The 23,954-nt window shown below is 56.4% G+C and overlaps 1 protein-coding gene and 1 long non-coding RNA gene across 3 annotated transcripts in view; one reads left to right on the top strand and one right to left on the bottom strand.

Moving 5' to 3' along the window:
- Positions 1-23,954, top strand: part of HDAC4 (histone deacetylase 4) — a 255,996-nt gene that overhangs the window by 42,789 nt on the left and 189,253 nt on the right. The gene's annotated exons all lie outside the window — the stretch shown is intronic.
- On the bottom strand, positions 20,043-23,626 carry LOC137226023 (uncharacterized). Its single transcript, XR_010944116.1, has 2 exons — positions 21,161-23,626; positions 20,043-20,589 (listed from the first exon to the last, which is right to left on the bottom strand). It is a non-coding gene; the product is annotated as an uncharacterized lncRNA (long non-coding RNA).

Here is a 23,954-nt window from a genome sequence, read left to right on the forward strand (position 1 = left end):
CTGCAGGGTCTTTTGGGGGTCCCTCCCTGGGAATGGGATGCTGGGTCACGATGCCAGTCCGTCCCCGGCGTGGCTGCACAGCGTCCTCTTTCCCTGACCCCCACCATGGCCTCCTGCCAGACGGCTCATGAAACTGGATCTCACCGTGCTTGCCCTAGATTGCCAGCGAACCTGGGCATCTTGTTTTGGGCATTTGTAGCTTCTGATTTGAAGTCCCTATTTTTCTGTTCAGTTGTGTGTTCTCTTTTCTTATTCATCTGTAAAACCGATCTTTCTGTGTGTGTCTGTTCTGTGTGTCTGTGTGTGCATGTGTATTGTAACAAAGACATGGTTACATGTGTATGTTGCTTTTTGCAGATGTCTTGTCCTTTTACTCTGTGGTCTTTCTTGATGAATACAGCTTCTTAGTTTTAATCTTATGTTTATTTTATTTGCATACCATTTCTTCTTTTTTGATCTTACTCTGCTGAAAGTAACATCCTTTAGAAGTTTCTATAGAAGTTCCTGCAGTAGTAAATTCTGTCATTTTCTGTCTGTCTGAAATGGCATTATTTCCCCAGCACTCTGGTCTGCTATGACAGGTGGACACTTCTAAGTGGACAGTTGTTTTTCCCAGCACTTTGAAAATATTGTCGGCCCACTAAATTCCACTGTCACTGTTCAAAGTTCCCTGCCCACATTCGTGTCTTCTTTGTAGGAATCTGCTACTTCTCTTGGTGCTTTTATGATCGAAGTCTTCTAAGCATGTTCTGCATTTCCACTAAGCGTTTTCATTTATCCGTCTTGATATTTTTTGACTTGCTGAATGTGGAGATGAGTGGCTTTGAAAAATTCTGGGAACATTTTAGCCCTTAACTTTTTCTGTTTGTCCTTTTAACTTTTAATTTTGCTGTAATTTCAGACTTAAAAGCTGCAAGAATAGTACAGAGAATTACTGTATACGTTTATATTTTTTAAAATAATTTTTTTTCCAGAATCATTTAGAAGTTAGTGGTTGGGATGACACCCTTCCCCCCACCCCCCAACTAATCTATTGCCCAGAAACAAGGGCAGCCTGTCATCAGCTGCTCAGCACAGCAGTCAGCCTCAGAAAACTACCAACCATACAACAGTGTTGTCTCCTCAGAGGCCCGATTCCTATTTTGCCAGTTGTCCTAACAATGTCCTAGATCTCAAGAGAGTCCTACATGGCATTCAGTGACCCCTGGTTTCAGTATCCGGTGAGGATTCTCGCCTGAACTTGGGATTGTGATGATGGTAGTCTTGGTGATTTTCTAGTCCTGTCATTCTTGTTAATTCAGTAGTTGGCTTTTTTCCTGTAAAAAGGAACTTGCCTTTCTTATTTGTTTACGTGTTTATTTACGTCAGTTTGGACTAATGGCCTGTTTTATTAACGGGGTTTGTTCTCACTGTTACCCTTGGTTACCATTATCTCTTTCGGTGCCCGGATCGTCCTGGTTTGGCTGAGGGGAGCCTCCCGTGCTGGCTCCCCTGCCAGACCCCCAGCACTTTTGAGCCCCTCTTACTGTCTGTGATACAGTAAGATGTTCTCATCTCTCCCGGAGCCTTCCCTGCCCCTGCCCGGGCGGCAGCTGATTCTCCAAGGAGGCCTCGTGTCTGTTTTCAGGGGCTGCTATATAGGAAGCAAGCCCTGCGTGCTGGATGTGCTCACTGGTCCTCGGCCGCCCAGCGGACGGAGCTAGGACGTGGATGTCTGTGCACGCACGGGCACGCGCACACGCACACGCACGCCACACACCACCTAGAGCTCCATGAGCCCCCAGCCCTGCTTCCACTCCAGCCTCGCGAGGCCCCTCAGCTGCCCTTCGCCGTATCCGTCACTCCCTCCTCCGACACTGGGAAGGGGAGCTCCCGGTCTGCACGGTAGATTTACTTATTCAGTCCCGAAACGCTCAGGAAGAAGCTGCCCATCTTTGCCTTTGTGAGAAGGACACCCACTACCTAGAGTCCAGTACTTGTTTAGGGTGTGGAGTCCGAGTACTGTCCAAATACCACATCCCGAAGCTACGTGGCATGGTTCTTACCCGCCCCTCCCCGGGCCCAGGGTGGTTATATTGTTCATTTGCAATGTGGTTTGGTTCCCGTGTTTCTGCCCGTATTTCATTTTAGAGATTTTTTGGGTTTTATTTTTACTTCTGCATACGTAAAACATGAATGTGGTTCCCCGCCCGGTGCCTGCGTCCCTGCCTCCCCCCTCCCCTCCCCCTCCTCCTCCCGTCCCCGCCCCACCGCCACCCCTTGCCCTCCCACGTTGCCCTTCTGGACAAATGAGCAAATTAATGGACTTTATTTTGCCTTCTTCCTTACACAAAGCAGACATCCTACAGGTATCTCTCTGGCGCTTGGCTTTTCCACCCCAGAGCGTGTCCTGGAATCCACCCCCTCCCTCCACGGAGCTCCTCCCCGTTCCCTGCACCGTGCGTGCCTGTGTGCCCCTGGCTTCCTGCGTCAGGCACCAAGGTGGGGGCCAGCATCGCCCTGGAGGACTGTGCTCCCCGAGGGACCTGGTGCTCATGCACTGCCCTGTTGTTCACTTCGTGTACAGAAGCGATTGCTGTCAGAAAAGCAGATATGCAATTTTAATAGAATTTGCCACGCCTTCCGGGGCGAAGCGGGCGCAGGGGACGTGCATCCCCAGGAGTAGCGGTGCGAGCTGCCTGTTCCCACACAGCGGAGAGCAGAGGATGTTACTTTTTGGCAATCTGATAGATAGGAGAGGGGTCTCAGTGAGAGGCCTTTTCTGTCTTTACGCCTTCGGCCTGGTTTTCTGTCAGGAATTTGGCCTTTGTTCCCACAATTTTTAAGAGTTCTTTATATGGAAGGGGTATTAGCTTTTATCTGTGAGAGAGATCGCAAGTAATTTCTCTCAGTGTGTCAGTTATTTTTTGAATTCTTTAGGGTGAATTCTTCATATTCTTTGTGCTTTTGCCCTATAAACCTCCCCCACCCCCCCCCGGAGTGGTTCAAACTTATCAAGTTTGTTTTTTTTTTCAACTGCATCCGGATTTTGAGTTGCAGTTAGAAGGCCTTCCTGTGTTCCCACCGCGTCTCCTTCTGGGGCGTCTGTCCCGCCCTCGGCAGGTAGGTCCCTGATCCGCGTGGAGCTCGCTCTTGTATGTGCTTCGTTCGGATCTAATTTTATCTTCGCCCGGGTGGCCGCCGTTGATAAACGGCCCCTCTTTGTGCAGTGGTTGAGATGCCAGCTTGTCCTGCACCGGAGCTCCATGAGCCCTGGGCCTCTTTCTGGATGTCCTGCTCTCTGTCTGCCAGATGTGTCAGCCCTGTGCTGTCTCGAGCACAGGGGCTTCCTAGGATGCGCTCGCAGTCCTCGTGCATTTGGCCTGTGTGTCCTCTTCTTCCTCCTGGATCAGAAGTGTGATAGCTCGCCTCCCCCTGCCCTTCAGCCCTCAGCCTCTCACACCTTTCGTCTCCTTGTCTCTCTGTGCTGCATTCCCATTTATTTTCTCAGTGCTGGTTTACTATTCTCCGATTCTCTCTCCAGCTCTATCTCATTGATTATTTAACTCATTCATTTTGTTTTAATTATCACAGTTTTTATTTCTACAAGTTCTATTTAGATTGTTTTCAAATATGCCTGGCCATGTTTTGTATTAGTAATAATAGTTAATGATAAATAGAGAACATCAGTGATGATCTCCTTTACCCCTTACACGTTTCTCCGGGGGGAGCTTCAGCTGTTACCATCGCTCTTTGGCAGATGAGAAACAGAGGCACAGAGAGGTTACGGGACCCAGGGTCGTGCAGCTGCTGAGTGAGGGTCCTGGATGGTCACTTTCTCCGCTGTGATCCTTGGATGACCCTGTTTGTTTCCTCAAGCCTGCTGTTGAGATGACATCGTGGTCATGTTAGATTTTCCTGTAATTGCAGGTTGTCCCACTGCCTGGGTTTTTCCCCCTGCATTGTGATTTTCGATTGTGACTTTACGCCCATATAACTTTTTACAGATGTTCTTTCGGGGTTGATAGATAGCGTGCTTAGCCAGGGAGGACGTGTGTCTGGTGCCGGGGTTAGTCACAGCCGCGGTGGCCCCACCTGGGAGGCACTTCGGGATGCGGTTGCCATGGTGTTCGTCAGGTCCCGGGGTTACCTGGATTCCCCCTTGAGCCTCACGAGTGGTCTGTGATTATGGCTTCCCAGGGAGTATTCTTTCTCGATCTGCCCCCTCCCAGCCAGCATCAGGCCCGGGCGTGGACACATCCCTAAAGGGGAGCCTCGGCCGCACTCCCTACTGCTCGGACCCCCAGCTTGTCCTCCGGGCCCTGGGGACCTTAAACAGTGACCCAGCGAGCTGCAGCCGAGGCAGGTGGCCTGAGGGCAGCTTCAGGACGTGCCCTCAGCTCCACACCCGTCCCTCCCTCTCCGCTCACCCTCCCGCGAGTTCCTGCCCTCAGAGGGCCTTCCTCGCTCTCCTGCCACCTCAGCTGGATGCAGCCTTTAGAGAGTCATCTGCCGCCTGGCGGGACAGAGGCTTCTCTCACTCCCCACTCTGGCACCAGTGCCCTCAGCTGGCTTTCTTTCAAGGGCACTTATTTTCACAAGAAACACACTTTGTACGTGATTTCAGGTGGAGAGCCTGGAAGATCTGGGGTGCGGGATGCTGTTACGTGACGTGGAGAACCGCCCATAACTGCTGTCGTCGGCCTCCTGATAGTTTAGGAAGGGTCCAAGCTGCCCTGTCAAAGTTCTGTTTAATGTCACACTCTGACGTGGAGGATGGGCCCGGGGTGAGCTGTCCTGATCTTTATTTACATTCTCGGAGAGGAGGACGTTCCCGGGGGTGATCATCTCTTGGGTTCTAAGACCCTTGCCTTTCCGCTGCTAAAATTAGTCACTGACTGCTGCAGGGACATTGACATCGGCTGGTTTTGTCAAGTACTTTTATTTCTTTCCATTCAGAGTATAGTTAAAAATACGAAGTGAATCCAAGCAGAAGCCAGACTCTGGTGCTCAGCACATCTGTCCGCTGGTCAGAGGGAGAGGCTGGGCCTGGATGATGGGGCAGAGCTTCTGACCTGCGACCTCTCCACATTCCCACGTACAGAGGTCAAGCCTGAGCAAGGGAACTTCTTACCATCAGCTTCTTTTTTAGTCCCGGCCCTCGGGCACCCCCTGTGCTGGGCCACCCACCCCCAGCTTCCCAGGACATTTCCTCCTTGGCTCCTTGCCCCCAACCCCCGTTGGAGGGGAGAACGTGCGGGCCAGAGAGAGGAACACAGGGGACCATCAGAGCATCCCTCCTCAAAGTTCAGAGCCAGGAGGGACCGTAAAGCTTCATTCTACACATGAAGCCCAGAAGGACTCGGTTTGCCCAAGGTCACTGCTCGCGTCAGCCTGGGCCCGGCACCAAGGGCGTGCCCTCCACTGAAGCCCTCTTTCCATGTGGCCAGGCCACGTTCTGGGGGCCAGAGTGATGGGCCAGCAACGACCCCTGCTGTCTGCTGCCGCGGGGAGGGTGCCCGGGGCGGTCACAGGAAATAGCTGCACGTCCTTGGGCCGTGTTGGTGACGCGCCATGGTCCTTGTTTAGGGGCTGTTTTCCTTTTTTTTTTTTTTGCGGTATGCGGGCCTCTCACTATCGCGGCCTCTCCCGCTGCGGAGCACAGGCTCCGGACGCACAGGCTCAGCGGCCATGGCTCACGGGCCCAGCCGCTCCGCGGCATGTGGGATCTTCCCGGACTGGGGCACGAACCTGCGTCCCCTGCATCGGCAGGCGGACTCTCAACCACTGCGCCACCAGGGAAGCCCTGTTTTCCTTTTTTATGGAAGGTGAACATGAAGGCTTTAATTTAGTTGGACACACAAAGAAAAGAAAGAATTTGGCTTTCCCGCGTGTCAGTAGAGCGGTTCATTTTTCTTATCAAAACTAAGTAACAGTCTAGTGTTTGCTGTAGAGTGAGGACAGTAGGGGACATTTTTCACTCCAGGATTTTACCATCTGGCTTTGGCCTTCCTTCAGATAATTGAGGAAGAAACGGCAAAATGTGAAGCGTGGGCTTGATCCCTCAGTGGCTGCGTTCCACGCAGGGCGTGCACAGTCTGAGGAGATGGGCCTGCAGGTCCCTCAGGGCTCTTTGCGGGAGGGACGGTGGTGTCTCTTAGCTGTGCTGACAGCGTCCTCCTTGTTGGCCCCTTGTGGACTGGAGACCAGGTCAGGGGTCGCGACCCTGGCCCTGAGGTCGCTTAGGAGGGGGTGACGGCTGAGGCCCTGCTGAGCGGCCCCCAGCCCCGGGCCCCTCTGCGTCGCGGGCTTGCCCGCCAGGTCTGGTGTCCAGCCCTTGTTCGCCGGGCGCCCTGCGTGGCCTCCTTTGCCGTGGCCGAGCGTCAGGCCAGCAGTGGGCACTGGCATCGTGGTGCCTTTGATAGTGATGACTTTACCTTATTGCTGAACTCCCTCCAGTGTCGGCTGAGAATATCTGGTTTTGATTTTCGTGACTTCTCTGTCTGTCTCGCCACCACGTTAGTTTAGCGCTTGCGGGAACCACGGCATCTTCTCTCCTCTCTGAGCTCTGGGTCCTGCGGGGAGGCCCAGAGCACCTGTGGGACCTGGCTGGCCCTGGCCCAGAGCTCCCCCAGCACATCACCCCCGGGGAAGCGTCTCAGCAGGGGACTTCTGCATGAAAATGCAGTTTAAAATACAAGCACGAAGTTCCATAAAAGCTGAGTCTCGCGTGTGACCTTGAGGGCCTGGGCTGTCCCCTCCCGTCGGGCGCCCCTCTGTCCCTTCCTGTGCAGCAGCACAGAGCCCAGCCCTGGGCGCATGGGTCGGGGGCTTCCGTTCTCCCCAGGCCCTCGGTCCTCAGTGTCTTCCATTTCGAGAGTCTGTCATTTTCAGCTTGCTGGTAACACTCAGACTTGTCCATTTCCCGGATGTTCCCAAGCAGCCCTGGGTGTTAGATGTCTGTGGACAGAGACAGCTGACGCCCGTGAGGACGCTTCATGCTGCTCTCTGTGTGACCCGTGACACATGCTGCCCGGTGCGCCTGTGCCAAGCGTTGCAACACAGGGCAAAGCCAGTGTGCTGATGGCTGCAGTCATCCTTACTCACATGCCGCGGAGGCTGCTGAGTGCCAGCACGGGCGTCCTGGTGCCCAGGTGTGCAGAGCGCCCTGGGGGAGGCTACCTAGCTCTGGCGTCCGGCTGCCCAGCACCCGTCCCACTCTGGGAGATTCCGTTTTTTTCTTTGTAAAATAGAATTTACTCTTCTTGAACTGGAAGAAATATTAGGAGGCAGACAGTTCATCCCGTGCCTGTGTGATTTTTTTTAAACGTAGGTAAACACCGTTGACGTCTCTTGCAGAGACAATCGTGGGTTGGGTTCGCAGTGCGACCGGGCGGGGATTCCTTCTCTCTCGGTTGGCTGTTTGTGTAGTGCGTGGTGGCAGATACCAGTGACTGTCGCCTTTGCCCTGAGGTCTGCCTGGTGACCCTGCCCAGGCTCAGCCTCCTGGAGAGAGAGGCCTGCGGGGATGAAGCCGGAGGTCAGACACCAGTAGTGCCCCCCGGGGACCTGCCCACCGGCTCAGGCCAGCGGCTCCATCCAGCGCTCTCACACGACACTACCCAGGAGCAGGGGGCAGGTGGGGGCAGAGGGCCAGCGCTGCCGGTGAAGTTCAGCCCACTCTGACCTTGGGGCTCAGGGCCTCTCCTTAGCCAGCCCCAGGCTCCCCGGGGCAGTGCCTGTCTTACAGCTAAACCGTGCCCGTGGCCTGTGGGATGTTGCCCTTGAAGTAGCTCTTCCCTAGTTACGTCCGAGGTCCCTGCCACAGCGAGGAGAGTGAGATCTGAAATCCCGCCAGCCCCAGCGCTGGCCAGGCGGTGTGGTTTTCAGCAGGGTGTGCGGGGTTCGGCTGGGATGCGCGGGGTTCAGCTGGGACGCGCGGGGTTCAGCTGGGATGTGCGGCCTCAGTGCCAGCCACGGTCTGGTGGCTGCGGGCCGAGTGTAAATGGCGTGCCGGCCGAGTCCGCAGTGACCCCGCGTATCATCTGCTTGTTATGTAATGTGACAGCACAGGTATGAAATAGAAACCAGATGTTGGGCGGAGCCGCGAATTCCTCGCCAGGGAGCGCGGCGGCACCGCTCGCGTTCTCTCCTCCGACCCAGGCCCGGTGCCCTGGGAGGACCGGCTCTGGAGGGGCTCCTGGGCTCTAAACGAAGCCCTGGCGGCAGGTACCGTACAGACTCCACGTGGTTAACTCTTTCTTGAGAAGCTCGTGAAGGGCTTCCCACGCGCGGTTTTGTGACAACAGTTCTGGGAGACCCGGCGACTCGCTCCCTGGGATCCGCTTGGAACGATGAGACCCGTCAAGGGGTGAGCGGCCTTCACGTGCTCAGGCCCAGCTTGGGTTTGAGAGTGGAGGACGTCCGCCTCTGGCTGGGAAGGGGCTAGAGAGCCTGGGGGGGAGCAGGCTGGGGGTCGCTCTGGCAGCCGGGGGCTCTCGGGGCAGGGGGACTCAGGGGTCCAACTCTGGGTGTCTCGGTGGCAGCCCCTGCCCAGTCTGGTCCCTTCCGGACACCCAGAGGCTTTGCTGACCACCTCCACCTGGCCCGCACCGTGGACACGGACCTTTGCCCTTGTGAAATATGAACAGCAAACTCACCTGGATCAGAAGCGTAGCGCCTCCCCGCTGGAAGTGATGGCTGGCCGTGGATGGTGGTTTTTTGCTAACAACCAGAAATATCTCTGTTATTGGTATTTTCTGAAAGTTCATCTTCCAGAGAGATCTGCAGACTTGAGAATTCTCTATGAAGACCCTCTGGAAACAAGCCTGGGGTTCTTGGCTGTGAGCTTCCCTCCTGGGTTGCTTTAAAGCCTCATGGAAGTGTTACACTCTCATTAGGAAAATCCGTGCTGAGTGGCACTCAGGTTACAGCGTTGCACTGTGTCCAGGGAACCGTCGCCCTGAGGCACGGAGGGGTCGCTGCTTCTAGTCCTGAGTAGGACTCCCCTCTGGGTCCCACTTTCACGTCTATAAAACGACAGCTAGTGTTTCGAGTGCTTTCTGGGTGCTCGGTTGTGCTGAATGTGTTGAAATTGCTTACATAGTCCTCAAAACACCTGTAAAATTAGGTACAGATGGTCCTCGACTTAAGATGGCGCGACCTAAGGTGTGTCGACTTTACGATGGTGTGAAAGTGATTCGGGTTCAGTAGAAACCGTACTTTGAATTTTGGCTTTTGCGTTTCTCCTGGGCAGTGGTACGTGGTCCGATCCCCTCTCGTGATGCCGGGCAGTGCACCTCCCCGTCGGCCCCGTGATCACCAGGTGAACAACCGATACACTGACAGCTGTTCTGTTTTTCACTCTCAGGACGGTGTTCAATAAACCACATGAGGCAGTCAGCACTTTACTGTGAAATAGGCTTGGTGTTCAATGGTTTTGCCCGATTGTAGGCTGACGTAAGTCTTCTGAGCACCTTTAAGGTATGAGGCTAAGCTGTGATGGTCAGTAGGTCAGGGGTATTAAGTGCATTTTCAACTGACGATATTTTCAACGTAGGATGGGTTTATCAGGACGTAACCCCATTGAAAGTCGAGGGAGATCTGTGCTTTTATGACCCCTATTGCACAGATGAGGAAACTGAGGCTCAGAGAGGGTGAATGACTTGCCCCCGGGCCGTCTCACAGCAGGGTCCTGCCCAGGCAGGGCCTGGACGTTGTGCGGCCACTTGCATCCGGGTGGCCGAGGGGCCTCCCTGGGCGCCTGCAGCCGAGCCTTCCGTGCTGTCTGCGTGTGAACCTCAGAAATGAGGGCAGGAATCCGGACGCTGACGAAGTGGGATGCTGTAGAAGAGTGGGCAGCAGTTCCTAAATCTGGGTCCTGGGAAGAAAGTGTAAAACCCTCGAACATCCTTATTCCATTTTGCTTGTTCTAGAACAGAACTTGAAAAAAAATCCACCGGCTGCGTTTGGCCGTCCAGATGTGGTTGTCAGAAAATTATCTCAGTAATGAGAACTTCTCCTAAAATCATTCTCTCGAGCAGGAGTTGCCCTTTGACCATCTAGAAAAGCACGTTTAGCATCACGGGTGGTGACGGGGCTACGGAGCAGTGGTGTACGTTTTGTAGGTGCGAGCGGGGACGGCCCAAGTGATGCGGAGGACGTGTCCTTCTGACCCTGGGTCCCAGTACCTGGCTGTCCAGCCCTCTGCCCTCGCAGGCTCCTCACCCCGGGTCCCAGCAGTGGCCCTGGGCATCACTGGGAGGCCGCTGTCATCTTGGCCTCGGGCTCTGTGGGGCTTTTTTTCTAAATGCGACCCCTTCTTCATACTTCTAAAAGTAGCCCTGTTGCCCGGAGGGTTCTGGGCAAAGCCCCTGCCTGGCCGAGGGTGTGGAGCCCATTCCGGGACCCGGGCTGTGCCCAGGGCCCTTCTCCTCCTTCGTGTCAGGGTTCCAGACCCTTCTGAGCACCTGAGGCCAAAAGAAAGCAGACTGTGCCGGGGCCGGGCCTGAAAAGGGGCACCCTGACAGCTCGGCCCTTGGAGGGTTCTCTGCGGTGTCGATGGCCGGAGCATGGACTTGAGGGCACGGACAGGCCCACCCCCTGTCCTGCAGCCCCCGTGGCCCCTGCTCCCCCCATCACGCCGGGCTCGTGACATCCCGTGCTTCTCAGGAGCCCCTTCCAGAAGGTTCTCTCACTGAACAGTCCCGGCCCAGGGCGAGGCTCTGTGGGAAGCAAGGCTGGGTCCCCAGTTGTCGTCTGGGGATGGGGGCCCTGCCTTGGCTCTCACTGCCCACCCCCACCCCCTAGTCACCATTTAAAGCCAGGCGGGCACTGGGGCCAGGCTGTGCTGTGCCCGAGGGCCTGGGTCCTACTGTCCCGCTGTCAGCCGGACCCGAGGGGACTCCTGGGGGCCGGGACCCTGCCATGATGTCCTACGGCTTGTTTGAAGTGAAGAGCATGTTTTCCAGCTTACGTTTTGCGTGGAATCGTGAAGGCTGCGATGCTGGAGTGCGGTCAGAGCGGCCTCGGTGGCGGTAAGACAGGCCAAGTGTGGGGCCCAGGCGCGTGTCCCACGGGAGCGCCTGCCTTGGAGCAGGTGTTAGTCGAGCGCTCAGCGCGTCGCGGAGACAGACACTCAGTGAGCAGCCCGGCCAGGACGGTCTCTGAGGTCCTCGTGCCCATCGGGAAGTCGGCTCTGCAGCTACAGCTGCTGACCTCGGGACCCGGGTCAGCGGCTCACATCCGACCGACGGGCCCTGGGAGTCACCCCGAGCGCTGAGCGTCCCCTGCCTTCTCATGCGTGAAGAGATGGGAGACGAGGAAAACAAGTGGAAAACGGGGTTATTCAGAAAAGAGAGTTCCCGGGGAAGAACTGGGGTCCCTGTGACCCCAGACCCATTGTCAATTTCTAGAAGCAAGACTGACTGCAGTCGGCAGCATTCTGAGATCTTGAATCCCCAAATAATTATTTAAATCCTTACGCAGTAAGCTGGGCAGTCCAGAACACCACGGATAATTTCCGCTTTGGGGAATCACTGTCCCGTCGAGTTTACCCACAGTTGTTCATTCATCTGCATATTTCTGTAGAGCTGCTGCCTGCAGGGTCAGCCTGAGGGCAGTGACAGCTGTGTCCCCAAATGTGTTTAGATAGAAGGGCGTCAGATAAGCGTTTGCTGAAGATTCATCTGTACAAATTCAAGTGTGTGTGTGTCTATGAATATAGTTAAATTTGGAGATAAAGGTTTCATCGGTCCATTTTTGTCTAGGGATGGCTAGAATTTAGTAACTAAATGACGCTAAGCTGCACATATGCAAATAATTTGAACATGGTTGAAAACCAAACGAAGTTTTTATTTATTCTGCCTACCAATCTGGAAACTTCTAGAAGTTATTTTGGAATTCTCATTTGAAAATAGATCATGCAGAAATAGTGTTATATATACAAAAATACAAAAGAAACAAAAATAAAAGTGAGAAAGCTCCTTGCCCCTTTCCAGACTCTGACAGAGCGGTTTCTCCAGAGAAAGGGGCAGAAGCAGGGTCGTCCTGCTACCGGCTGCAGTGCGGGGGGGAGGATGCTCCCACGGTATGGCCTTTGGGGGGCGCTCAGACTCCCCAGGAAAGCGGACATAGACCGAGGCGGGCGCAGCACAGCTGTTGGGAGGAAGGAGTGAGGAATGTTCCTGCCATCACCCCGAAAATGTAATGAGGACGAAGGTTTGCCACATACTGTGTCGCCTGCCTGTGTACCGTGTATCTGCCCCCGCGTTGAGAAACCGACAGACTGCAGCACGCGTGAGAACCAACTACTCGGTTATTGTCATCGCAGTTAGAAAACATAGCAAACTAACGGTCAGATGAACGTGGCTGTATTCACGCCATCAGATTGATTTATCGTCGCCCTTGATCGCAGGACCCCTTACTGCCTTCAGTGTGTGCTGCCCCACGCGAAGGTCTTGCTAAGAAGAGGGGCTGCAGGCCAGGCCCCGCCATGCCCCGGCCGACCACCCCGGTGCCGTTTGCTGGGCCAGGGGGGCTCACCCTGAAGCCGTTTGCTGGGCTGGGGGGCTCACCCTGAAGACCTTGCTCCAAGTCATTTGCGTTTTTATATGTTTTTTTCTTTTCTTTTGTTTTTTGCTAATTTAGAAGATGACACTTGGAATCCTGTTCCCACTTGAGGGCGGAGGCTCTCACTGTCCTTCCTAATCCCTATTAGATGGTTTAGGAAACAGTCATCCCCTGTGTCGGCAGGCACGAGAGCAGCCCAGTGGGCTCCTGACTCCTGGGGCCTCCTGTTGGGACCCAGTGTTTACGGGGCCTGGCAAAGGGGGACATCGTCCTCTGTGCAAAACTCTGCCTTTGGCCCAGCTCCCCTTTTAAAACAGCCTTTAGAAGGAGCGGGAAGTTTAAAGGACTTGAACAGTTAATTCATCCTGAGTTTTTATGATGTTTTCCTGTATGTCACGTTATTCCATCTGAGCTTCACGGCGGCCCTGAGAGTTAAGCCGGCCCTGGTGCGTTAATCTGCTTTTTCAAATTATTAATAATGAAAGTGACACCAGGCCACCACCAAGTATCACTTCATGCTTACGGCCAGTTTACATGGCTCAGCTTGTGTGATCCTCACAGCAGGTACTGAAATTCCTGCGCCAGGTGCTGGGCTGGCGGGCTCCTGCCGGGCCGTGGAGACTGAGGCCTCCGGCCCCACCGTGTGCCTTTGCTGCACTGATCCCATCACGTGTGAGGCACGTGGCTGAGGCCAGCTGTCACCTGTTGGGCGGCCAGGCTGGGGTGCAGGCCATCTGGTCGCAGCGGCGGGCTGTGCCCGCCTTGGGTGCTTCAGTGAGGGAGGGGCCGAGGTGGGAGCTGGGCGGGGAGGGCCCGCGAGGCCTCGGACTCAGAGGCGCACACGTCCTTAGTGGGTGCGCGATGGGGGCTTGATGCTGGACTTTGATGGTGACACCAGGGGAAGGGGGCCTTGGGTATCGGGGCGCTGGAGGCGCTTCCAGAGTTTCCGGCAGAAACTCTGGGGCCTGGGCCTGCCCTGGAGGCTGGGTGAGTGCAGGTCCCGCTTCAGTGACAGACACGCAGCTGCTGAAGCTTCTTTTGAAGAATGAGGAACGAGGCCTCTGGGGGCTCCAGTATGCAGTTTACAGATGAGCCATTTGCACCAGTAACTCGGATGGCGTTCGGGGCCGACTGGAAGCTTTCACTTGATGAGAAGATCGTGGAGGCAGTGACTCAACGGGTTGGTTTTCTCAACTGTGAGTTAAAAAAGCTGAAAACATTGTGATGACAAGCGATTTCAAGAGGTGAACAAAGCAAAACAGCTGGAGTGAGAAAATAAACAGAAGAGCAAACGCGGGCTCACTGCTGCTTGTCCAGTTCCCGGCGTGCTTAGGAGAGGCTGGCCCGCACCCCAGGGCCCGCAGCCCAGGGCACCACAGCCCAGGGCCCCTCAGCCCAGGGCCCCGCACCCCAGGGCCCGCACCCCAGGGCCCCGCACCCCAGGGCCCGCACCCCAGGGCCCCGCACCCCAGGACCCCGCACCCCAGGCCCTGCCAGAGTTGTTTGGCATTGATTGCAAAAGGATGGGAACTATTTCCCTTTCCGTGGAGGACAGGTCTCGATGAGAGGAAGTGAAACGTTAACCAGGCACTACAGAAAGACAAAAATAAATCATTAGAATAGATAAAAAGAAAGAAACAGTTCTTTCCAGTCGTCAAGACCTGGTGGCTTCCTGGGAGCCCAGTCCTCAGCCCACCTCATGTCCGTCCTCGCTCCTGTCCCCAGGGCTGGACCTCACACTGGGGGACAGGCATGGCCGGCGTCCCCCACACTGAGGAGGGTCCCCGGCCCCGCTGCTGCCCTGGCCTCCAGGTGCCCCATCAGGACCCCTCTGTCTCCGTGGCCATGACTCGGGCTCCTTCTCTCTCCCTGCTTGGGGTACCAGCCTTCTTGTCCTAAACACTCAGCGGGACCCTCTGGGGAAGCACCGGTGGGCATGTTCACAGACACTGGGATCATCCCGTCCTGCCGGAGAGACGAGCCCCGGTCAGATGCTTCGTCCAGCAGCCTCACCTGCAGTCGCACAGTGGCGATGACTCCATCTTCCTCTCAACATTTTTCACGAGGAGACAAATGGATGAAGCGTCAGCAGGATCCAGACGCGCGGGCCGGCCAGTGTAGAGGGCCCAGGGTGGCGTCGCCCGCTGCTCTCCTGGAGACTCGTGGCTACTTTAAGAGCAGCTAGAGGACGGTCCCGTTTGGGCCAAACAGGCAGAAAGAACATCCCGCAGGAGTGAGAAACTCACAAACCGTAGGAACACACCCCTGAGCCGACGGTCGTTTCTGATAGAGGCTGGAAGGGGGGCTGACTTTTCAGAATGAGGGCAAGGGGACAGGAGGGCTCCTTTCTCCAGAGGGTGCCTTCGGCTGGTAGGTAATGGTGGTAGGAGACAGGTCGCCTCCCTCGAGGGCTGCTGGGTGTCTGCCTGAGGGGCTCAGGTGCAGGGGCTGGTTCTGCCCTGGGGCTGGGAAGAGACAGGAGCAGCCCTGGAGGGATGCTCCCAGGGCAGAGGGATGCCCAGAGCGAGGGCCCTTGCTTGTGGAGACTGGGCCCTGCAGTCCTGGGACAGCCCGGTGCAGATGGGCGGGGTGAGGAAAGTGGGCTCTGTGCTTTTCCCATGCCTCATTTCTCCCACCATCAAGCAGGGTGCAGTCATGACAAGGGAGGAGGGGGAAAGGGCCGTCTGGAAAGCTCTGTAAGGACTGGAGAGGGATTGGGTACGGTGGCAGCTCCCAGAGCTTCGCTGGGCGCCAGAGGTGTGCTGGTCCCACTCTGTGTTTTCACGTCCATTTGGCAGGAAAACTCAGTCGGATTAATCCACGTTTGCTGACACAGAGTCGAGTCCTCTGGGGAGGGTTTTTTCGTGCTCACCTGGAGGAAGAGGAAAGACACTGGTACAAAGACAGCTTTGCAAAGAAGAGCCCTCCTCGGGCCTCTGATCAGGGACAACTGTGTGGTGGGGCGACCTCAGCTCCGCAATGGAGGCCACGAGCCACGTGTGGCCGTCAAGCACCTCTGATGTGGCCAGTACGACCGAGGAGCCAGTCTTGCATCTTATTTCATTGTAGTTGATTTCCGTGTAAGTCGCCCCAGGTGGCTGGTGGCTCCCAGAGTCCAGCACTGAGGAAGGCTCCAGGCTGAGGGCGTTGTGCAGCTATTTAAAGGTGCAAGGCTTACTCCTTCTGAATTTCCTGGTGGGGATAAAAAAAGAGGGTGCTTGTGTGGGAATGGGACGCTTTTGACAGGAGCAGCCCGGGCAGCGGTCACTGAATTTAGGCCCCTTCTCGAGGCTGTTTGGAAGGTGGGGCAGTGGAAGTCCCGTGCTGCCGAGAGGGCCACCCACCCTTCTGGGGCGGGGGTTCATCTGGCCTCAGTGGTGCAACAGAAACCGGGGGGTCACTGGTGGAACTGGGGAGAAGTTCACAGGACACAACTGCGGAAGCCCCAAGGCGGCATCACCCACTCTTCTGTCCCCTCCCCCCGGTTGGTCCCCTCCCCTCCCATCTGCTCCATCCTCAGCTGTGTCCCGTCACTGGTCTGGCTTGGCCGGTGTGTCCCTCTCGGGTTACAGCCAGGAGCATGCGGCTCACGCAGGGTTGGGATGCTGGACATGCAGGCCGACAGGTGTCCAGATGGGCTTGTGCAGGCCAGGGTCTGGAAACTCACAAGGATCCGTCAGTGTAGACAGACCCACTCCATGATCCCACCCTGGGCCCCTCGGTCCCTCAGGGATTCATCTTCTGCTGCTGTGTGGACGTTTGGAAGTGACTTAGCCGGTAAGTAAACGCTGGTCATCAGCGTACTGAAACGTCAGTGCCGGTAAATATGTGCAGCCGTCCTTGCCTGGCACACGTGTGGCCAAGGGCACCCTCCAGCCCCACTCGCCTCTTCTTGTTTCTGATCCCCAGAGCGTCTGCCTGGGATCAGACCACGCACGTGTTTTTCTTAAGCTGCTGAGATAACTTCTAGCCCCTTTTGTGCTCCTGTGGCGCCATTCGATGTCCCTGCCCGAAATAGCTGTGCTTGGTGGTAGCTGTTCTTTCTACCGTTGAAAGAAAGAAAAAAAAAGGATCATTGATGTGTTGGCATTGATGTTCTGGCGTGTGGAGACTTCTCGGTGGCAGGCTGCCACCCAATCCCAATTTTTAAATATTTGACAAAGAAGGGGATTTTCCTGACACAGTCTCTTTTTTTTTTTTTTGAGTAAATCATGTTATTCGTCGTGTGACATGGTTAAGTCTGTGAGAGATTCTCAGCAATCACATGAAAATAATTCGAAGACGGACGTTCTGCTTCATTAAGGGAAGTGTCGTATCCAGCCCCTGTGGGTGAAGCGTGATGACCTCGCCGCTGTCGGCTCCGGATACGTGAGCTGCGACTGCGAATTCAGGGCTTGGCCAAACGTGGCCGAGTGTCTGCGTTGCCCGTCCCTGTGCTGCTCGCTGGGATTTAGATAAGGCAGAGTTCAGAACGAGGACACGCTGTGCAGATAAACGAGGAGTCTCCTGTAAAGCGCTTGGCACACGGAGACTCGTCAGCTCGAGGGACGGTGGTGACAAAAGGGCTTCGGCTCTGGCGGGTCTGCAGGGTGTACACGCTTGAGCAGAAGAGGCCCCGGGCCTCCCCTGAGATGCGAGGGCTGTCGTGTCTATGGGTCCCGCCTGTGAGTCGGGCCCTGGAGGCCGCTGTCTCCTCCCTCGTGATGCCCGGGGGTCTGCAGCCGCAGCTCGTCCAGGGGACCCGCCAAACCAGTCACGAAGCCCGGATTGGGTCCCAGCCTGTCTGCTTCCGGAGTGCCCAGGCATTGTCCTGCCATGCCCCTGGCTTGCTGTCCTCCCAGCGTTTGGCGAGGAAGAGTATTTGGTTTGGTGTTTCTTGTTTATGCTTTAGTCTGCCGAGTCCTTTTAATCATATGAATATCTTGTGTGAGTATATTGAATACATTCACCCATGATGGTTTCAGCGGACTTAAAATCCGGGATGCACAGGTCTCTCTTCCGTATTTTCCTGATCCCTGTCTTCTTACAGCATCTTCTTATGACGGCAGTGCTGTGGGGTAGACGCGTGCATAGTGGCAGTGGGCACGATGGTTGGCTTTGTGGTGGCTGTGAGATGGGCCCACGGCAGCACCTGGGTTGGGAGAAGACCTTTGACCTTTCTGTGTTGAGAGTGAGCCGTCACTCAGTGGGTCTCAGCTTTCTCCAGCGTTCTGGCAGGAGGAACACAGCCTCCCGAAGGTCTCCTTGTGTGTCTGTGGCGTCTGAGGTGGGGCAGCCTGAGCAGGCCTGGCCCAGCCTGTGTCCGGTGGGCTTGAGCAGGGAGGCACTGTCCCGAGCGAGGCCTGGAGCCACAGTGGCCGGTGTCTCCGAGGTGTAGCGGGATTTCTGTGGGGAGGGTCTGGGTGATGCTCGCGTGACCTGGCGCCTCAGAGGCTCGTCAGCTGGTGAGGAAGCGGCCCAGGCGAAGGTGCTGCCCCCTAGGTAGGGGAGCTGCAGGCACGGCGCAGGGACCGAGGGCTCGTGGTCGCGTGCACTGACCAGCAGAGTCTGGGCCTCAACTCCGGAGCCTCTGTCTCAACACTGGGCTGTCCCGTGTCGGAAACGACGACATCAGTGAACCAGACAGAGACAAAGGCCGAGAGCTTCACCTGCGGGTCAGCTCGTGACCCTGCCGTGCCCCAAGTCGCAGAAGGGGGTCCTCACCCGAGCTCTGGTCCCCTGAGCCCCTGCACTGAGCTCACATCATGAATGAGGTTGGTTTGTGGCTCCCCAGAGGCCAGGGGCGCCAGGCACAGCCCTCCGGGCAGGGTGGTGTTCTTCAGAGGCCCATTCTCTGAGCAGACCGCTGTGTCCACGGAGCTCTGGGTGCCCCAGTCCCCATTTCAGAGGCTGGGGAAAGTACCTGCTGCTCGTGGGAAGCTTGAGGCGTCAGATGCCCCCCTGCTTGCTCATCCTGGACCCTGGTTCCTGCAGAGCCAACAGTGCAGCTCGGTCAGGCCACTGAGGCCGGGAGGGGACCCAGGCCCAGAGGGCATCCGATGCTCCCATCCTGGCTTCCAGGGGCCCCTCCCCATGTCCTTGACAGGGACCCGGGTGAGGGCACGGCTCAGCCTTTATGCTAAGTAGCATAAAGCTAATTCCTTTTCTAAAATATAAAAATAAACACAAGTGAGAATTTTGTTCTTTTTTTTTTGCCTGTACCCCAGGGAACATCTTTTGGAATGTTCCTTCGAGATCAGTGTTTCGTTTCTTTGACAAGAATAATCAAATACTGAATGTCAGGGGAAATTAGAGCATATAGTTCCAAGAAATTGTCTGATTTAGGCCTGGTGAGCGAGTTTGACCATTCATCCAGTGTTTTCCTGATGTATCTGCTACCAAAGGCCCCTCCGTTCAGGTACAGAACCCTGATTCCTGTGCTCCACCCTCGACCCACCCTGGCCCCATGAAGCTCAGCTACAGAGTCTGGTGTGTGACAAACACCCATTTCACTGTCCCCAGGTGGATCGGGAAGTCCTGCCCAGGTTTCTTTTTTAATGACTGATGTTCAAGAAAAAGAGCCAGAGATGATCAGAAAAATGCTAAGTCCTAAAGAAACAGTGAGGGTTCTTGTCAATGCCAGCCAGTGCTGTGACCCTGATCCCAGGAAGCAAGTGATGACCCTTAGAAGCTGAGTGTCAGCACTCAGCCGGCTATCTGCGTTTAACATACAGAGACAGTAACCAGTGAAACCAGGAGAAACCAGTGGGCAGTGGCCAGCGGGCAGTGGTGCTCCGGGATGGGGGCTGAGCGTGCCTGCCTTGCGTGGCTGTGAGGCAGGGACCCTGCACCGGGGCTGAGGAGGAAGGCTCCTCCGTGGGACAGTGAGACCTCCGTGCCTGAGGCACACCTGTGGCCGAGCGTGCCGTGTGTGCCTGTGTGTGCGTGTGACACGTGTCTGCGGACATGCTTCCTTTCCGTCTGTGCCAACGGAGTGCCCGGGGCAGGTGCTGGCGTCCCCACGCCTAGGCTCCCGCAAGGCTGCTGTCCTTCCCCGCCCGGGCACCTGGGGCAGCCCCCAGCCTCTTTGGGCCTCAGCGGTGTCATCTGTAGAATGGGGCATGAGGGTGCTCATGTCCTCGGGTCTCTCTCGTGTGAGATCAGGGTCCGTGCTTCTGAGCTCCAGTCCCCGTCTCTGACTTGAGAGCAAGGTTGGAGCCAGGGGCCCCATGAGAAGCCACTGTAAGTGAAGTGCGAGTTTGCGGTCGAGCAGGGAAGTGTCTTAGAAAGAGAATGTAGGTCCCTGGGTTCCCGGTTCCTGCACAGCTCCCTACCTGCTTTGGAAGGAAGGTGGCCTTAGGAATACAGGTGTCTGTTCATGCAGGAAAATCGTCCGTAGTGACTTGTTGTTGCTGTTGGTTTGGGCGAGGACATTTTATTTAAAAAATAAAATGAAACTCAACAGGAACAGTAAACTAAACACAAGACAGAAAAGCTTTAGGCAAGTACAAGCGTGAAAGGAGGCAGCAAATTATAAAATGATTATGACCAGTGCATTCCCTGTGAAAAAACAACGATGCTTTGTCCTCTTCTAATCGTAAAGGTGGGAACTGTTTATCTTAGGAAATTTGTAAGAGGGTAAAAGTATTTGCAGACGGGGAGGAAGGTCCCTCACCGTCCTCTCCTGACCCGGTGCCCGCTGGTCAGCGCTGCGAACACGTGGGCACGGCTTTTCCCAGTCCCTTCTCTTGCGTCCTCCTTGTGTGCTGGTGCTTCTACAGGCTGGCTTCTTGATGACTGTAAAGTTTTGCTAGCTTGCACCTTACACTCACACATTGCTGTGATGATGTCTCCGTACGGCATGGGCACGCTTTGAGAACGGTCGGGGGTGCAAGTTGTGCCGTTGGGTGTCATCCCGGAGCCGGCCTGACGCTTTCTCCGCTGTTGGACGTGGAGAGTCGTGGAGGTTGATTGTGGAATAAGAACTGGAGCAGAGCTTTTCTGGCCCCCTGCCCTGGTGCCCGGTGTCACCAGGACTGAGCAATGATGCCCACCGTGTCCCTGAGGAAGACACGCAGGAGCTGAGGCCGGAGCAGAGCCACCTCTGAGGCTGTTGCCCACCTGCCCTCTCCTGCCCCTGCTCCCGGGCAGGCTCAGCCCTGGCCGCTCCCTGGCCTCTCCCTTCCATGCCCAGCCCTGCGCCTGGCCCGATCCTCGCCCGTGGTGGGCTTTGGGGCGCCCATGGACACAGCTCTATGTCCCTAATTGTTCCCCACCATTGTTCTCACCACCCCCCTCTCCGTCCCTCCGCCCCGAGGAAAGACAGTCCCATCCACCAGAACCTGGCCTGATCAGACCCTTCCCTTTATCTCCACCCTTGACATTTCATCAGTTTCCCAAATGTAGCTGTCCTTCTCCTAAAAATCTGTTTCCTCCCTCTGCCTTTTCTGTGCCATGGCTACCACCGCCTCTCAACCAGGAGGCACAGAGATTCTGGATTTCCCACCATCCCCTCCCACGGCTGCCGGAGAACCCTTCCGAAATGCAGAGCCGATGGGCAGGTTGCCGTCGCCCCTGGAAGCAGGGACAGGGCCCCCGTGACTGGCCTGCCCCCAGCCTCGGCCTCGCTCACCTCCCGTCGGGCGGTCCCCGTGTGTTTAGTGGTCCTCGTCTGAGTCGGAGGGGGGCGACAGAGCACATAAATGTGACCCCAAACCCCTGCATTTGAGAAGAGCCTGCTCTGCGTGTGGTGGAACGTGGAGGGTGGGATAGGGGAAGGGGACCCGTTGAGTGGCCCAGCTCTTTCCAGAAACAACTTCTAGTAAACCTGCATTCCTTTTTCTTGCTGTGCCTGGAAGACTTAGTGTTTTCCTGTTACCTTTAGCTGCCGGGGCCCTAGCAGGTGCTTAACAAGTGCTTGTAATTCAATGTTTTCCCACTGAGGTCTTCTGGGGAAGGATGGAGCCAGTGTCCTTGCCTTCAAGGTGTTCACGACGATGTCCACTCGGACGCGTTAGGACACACGCCCGAACCCTGTGTCTGGGCGTCTCAGTGCGGGTTGGGGGCCCGAGGGAAGGGCGGCTGGGCGGGGGGCCGCTTCAGGAGGAGGGATGGGGCCAGCCCTTCACGGAGGGCCCTGGTGGCCTCATGCGCCTCCGCAGCTTCGTCTTGACCCTCTCCCTCTACGTGGTCCTTCCGTACCTCGGCCGTCATCAGGTCCTGCCCTGCCTGGGCTAGTCTTAACCCGCTTTGAGTGCAGAGGTAGGGCCGCACTGCTTGAGCGCCCAAGGCCCCTGTGTCTCAGGTCCCACCCGGCCCCGCTTTTCTGTGTGCCCGCCAGTTGGGGACCCTACCTGCACCTCCCCCATGGTTGATGGGAGCCGCCCCCAGGGGTTCGCATCCACCTGGAGAGGGCAGGGCAGCACTTATCAAATGGGGTTTTCTGGAACCCAGGGTCTTACAGGATGTTTACACTTGATCACCTGAAAATCTTGCCGGGAAGGCAGGCCCTGGAGTCTAAAACCCAGCAGAGCTCCGTCTGAAAGAGCCTACGCCAGTCTGTTATTTCAGGGAGCCTGTAGCCCAGGGAGCCCCTGGCCCTCTCCAGGGACACTGTCTGGGAAGAGTGGGTCTGAGGGTGGCCTGAGAAGAAGGAAGCACGAAGAAAGAAGCCACTTCCGAGGCTGACTGGTGCTGGCCCCAGGACCAGCATTTCCTGGGAAGCACGGGACCCCAGGACCCCAGGGAGCTGCCACTGGCCAGGTGGGCAGCCCGTTCTCTTTCTAGACGGATGTGCAGCTCCTTTTTATGAAAAAAAAAAAGGTAAAACTGTGTGTACTGGGCCTCCTGTTTGTTGTTCGGATGGTAACTCAAGTTGGAAAGTTCACTTCCTGCCGAGGGTCCTGAGTGGGCTCTGCTTTCAGTGCTGATGCGCTGGCTTTTGAAGGGGGCTGCCCACCCCAAATCCCTAGGAATCATGGCCCCTGGCTCCCGGGAGCTTGCCTCCGTCCTTCCCCTATTCCCAATAAAGAAAGAAAAAACCAGAACCGGTATCTTCCCTGCCTACCCCCGCGACTCACTGCTACCAGTGAGTGGAAGAGCAGGGTGGTCCTGAATTACACAGTATTTGACCGACCTGTTATTTTACTGAACAGGTGGGATCCTGTTATTTGCTCCTCCGGAGCTAAAGATAAGCATCTGAAATAAGGGGGCGGGGAGCTGTTCCCCTCAGACCCTGCCGGCCCCGGGCCGCTCTGCTTCAGTGCGGGGGGTGCCTGGTCCAGGCGGCTCATCAGATGCTTTGGTTTAGTGCCCCTCCGCGCTGCCCCGGGCTGGTGGTGTTTACCCTCCACCACCCTCCGCGTCCCAGGTGCTCTGACAGCCTCTGCGTCACGGCTCGAACAAACAACAAGCGCTGAAAGCGTTTGTGTTCTCACCACGCAAGAGCAGCCGGAGTGCCTGGTTTATGTGTGGCCGGCAGGGCCCTCTGGGCCTCGCCGTGCCTGTGCTGAGGCCCTGCAGGAGAGGCCCTGCGGTGCTCCGGGACCCACCCAGTGCCCGCGTCCAGGGCCCTGCCCGCCTGCCCCACCGCAGTGGGAGCCCGGCCCCTCCTGCCCTCCAGGGACCCTTTGGGGTGCTGCAGACCAAGGACTGAGCAGTGCCAGTAGGAGCTCTTCTCATGCAGACGCAGCCAGCCCGAGTCAGGTCCTCTTCTAGAAGGTGCTGGCGGGTGTTGGAAATCTTCCTTACGACATTTAAGACGTGTGGACTTGGAAGAACAAAGCGAAAAGCACCCACATAGATGTCTCCAGGGCTGCCTCCCCACCTGCCAACCAGTGCTGTGAAGTAGACATTAACCTAAATTAGGGAGATAATTGTTCCCGTGTTAATTGCAGGTTGTCCTTCGGAGCTGTTTTCACTTGCAAGGTCTCAGCGGCGGCAGGCTGGCTTCGGGCCGCCCGCACCTTACTGCACGCTGGCACCCGGGCCCACGGTTCCGGAAAGCAGCGGTTGAATTCCGTCGTTTCCCGAGCCCTGCTCTCGCGACACGGACGCATCTGGTGACGCATCCCGAAGTCCCCGCCGTTGGCTGCGTGTCCCCCCAGACCCCTCGCCCCGGCAAGCCCCGCCTCCGCCCCTCCCCCTCCCAGGGGCTACGAGGCTCGCTCTCAGCACAGGCGACATAAACAAACACCCAGCTATTTTCAGCAGGCCCGGTTGGTGTCACAGCTGTTGGGGCCTGGCCCGCGCCCCGCCCCGCAGTTGGCCCCAGCCGGCTCGGGCCAGCTCTGGCAGGCGGCGATGACCTACAGCCTTCTTGAAATAGGCTTCACAATAAGAACTCTGTCCAGCAGGGCCTTGGGATGATTCTGTTGGGCTTTTTCTTTGTTCGGAACATGGCTTTCCGCGTGGAAGTGCTATTAGAA

This window comes from Pseudorca crassidens, chromosome 6, assembly GCF_039906515.1.
Source record: "Pseudorca crassidens isolate mPseCra1 chromosome 6, mPseCra1.hap1, whole genome shotgun sequence".
Classification (NCBI taxonomy): Eukaryota; Metazoa; Chordata; class Mammalia; order Artiodactyla; family Delphinidae; genus Pseudorca; species Pseudorca crassidens.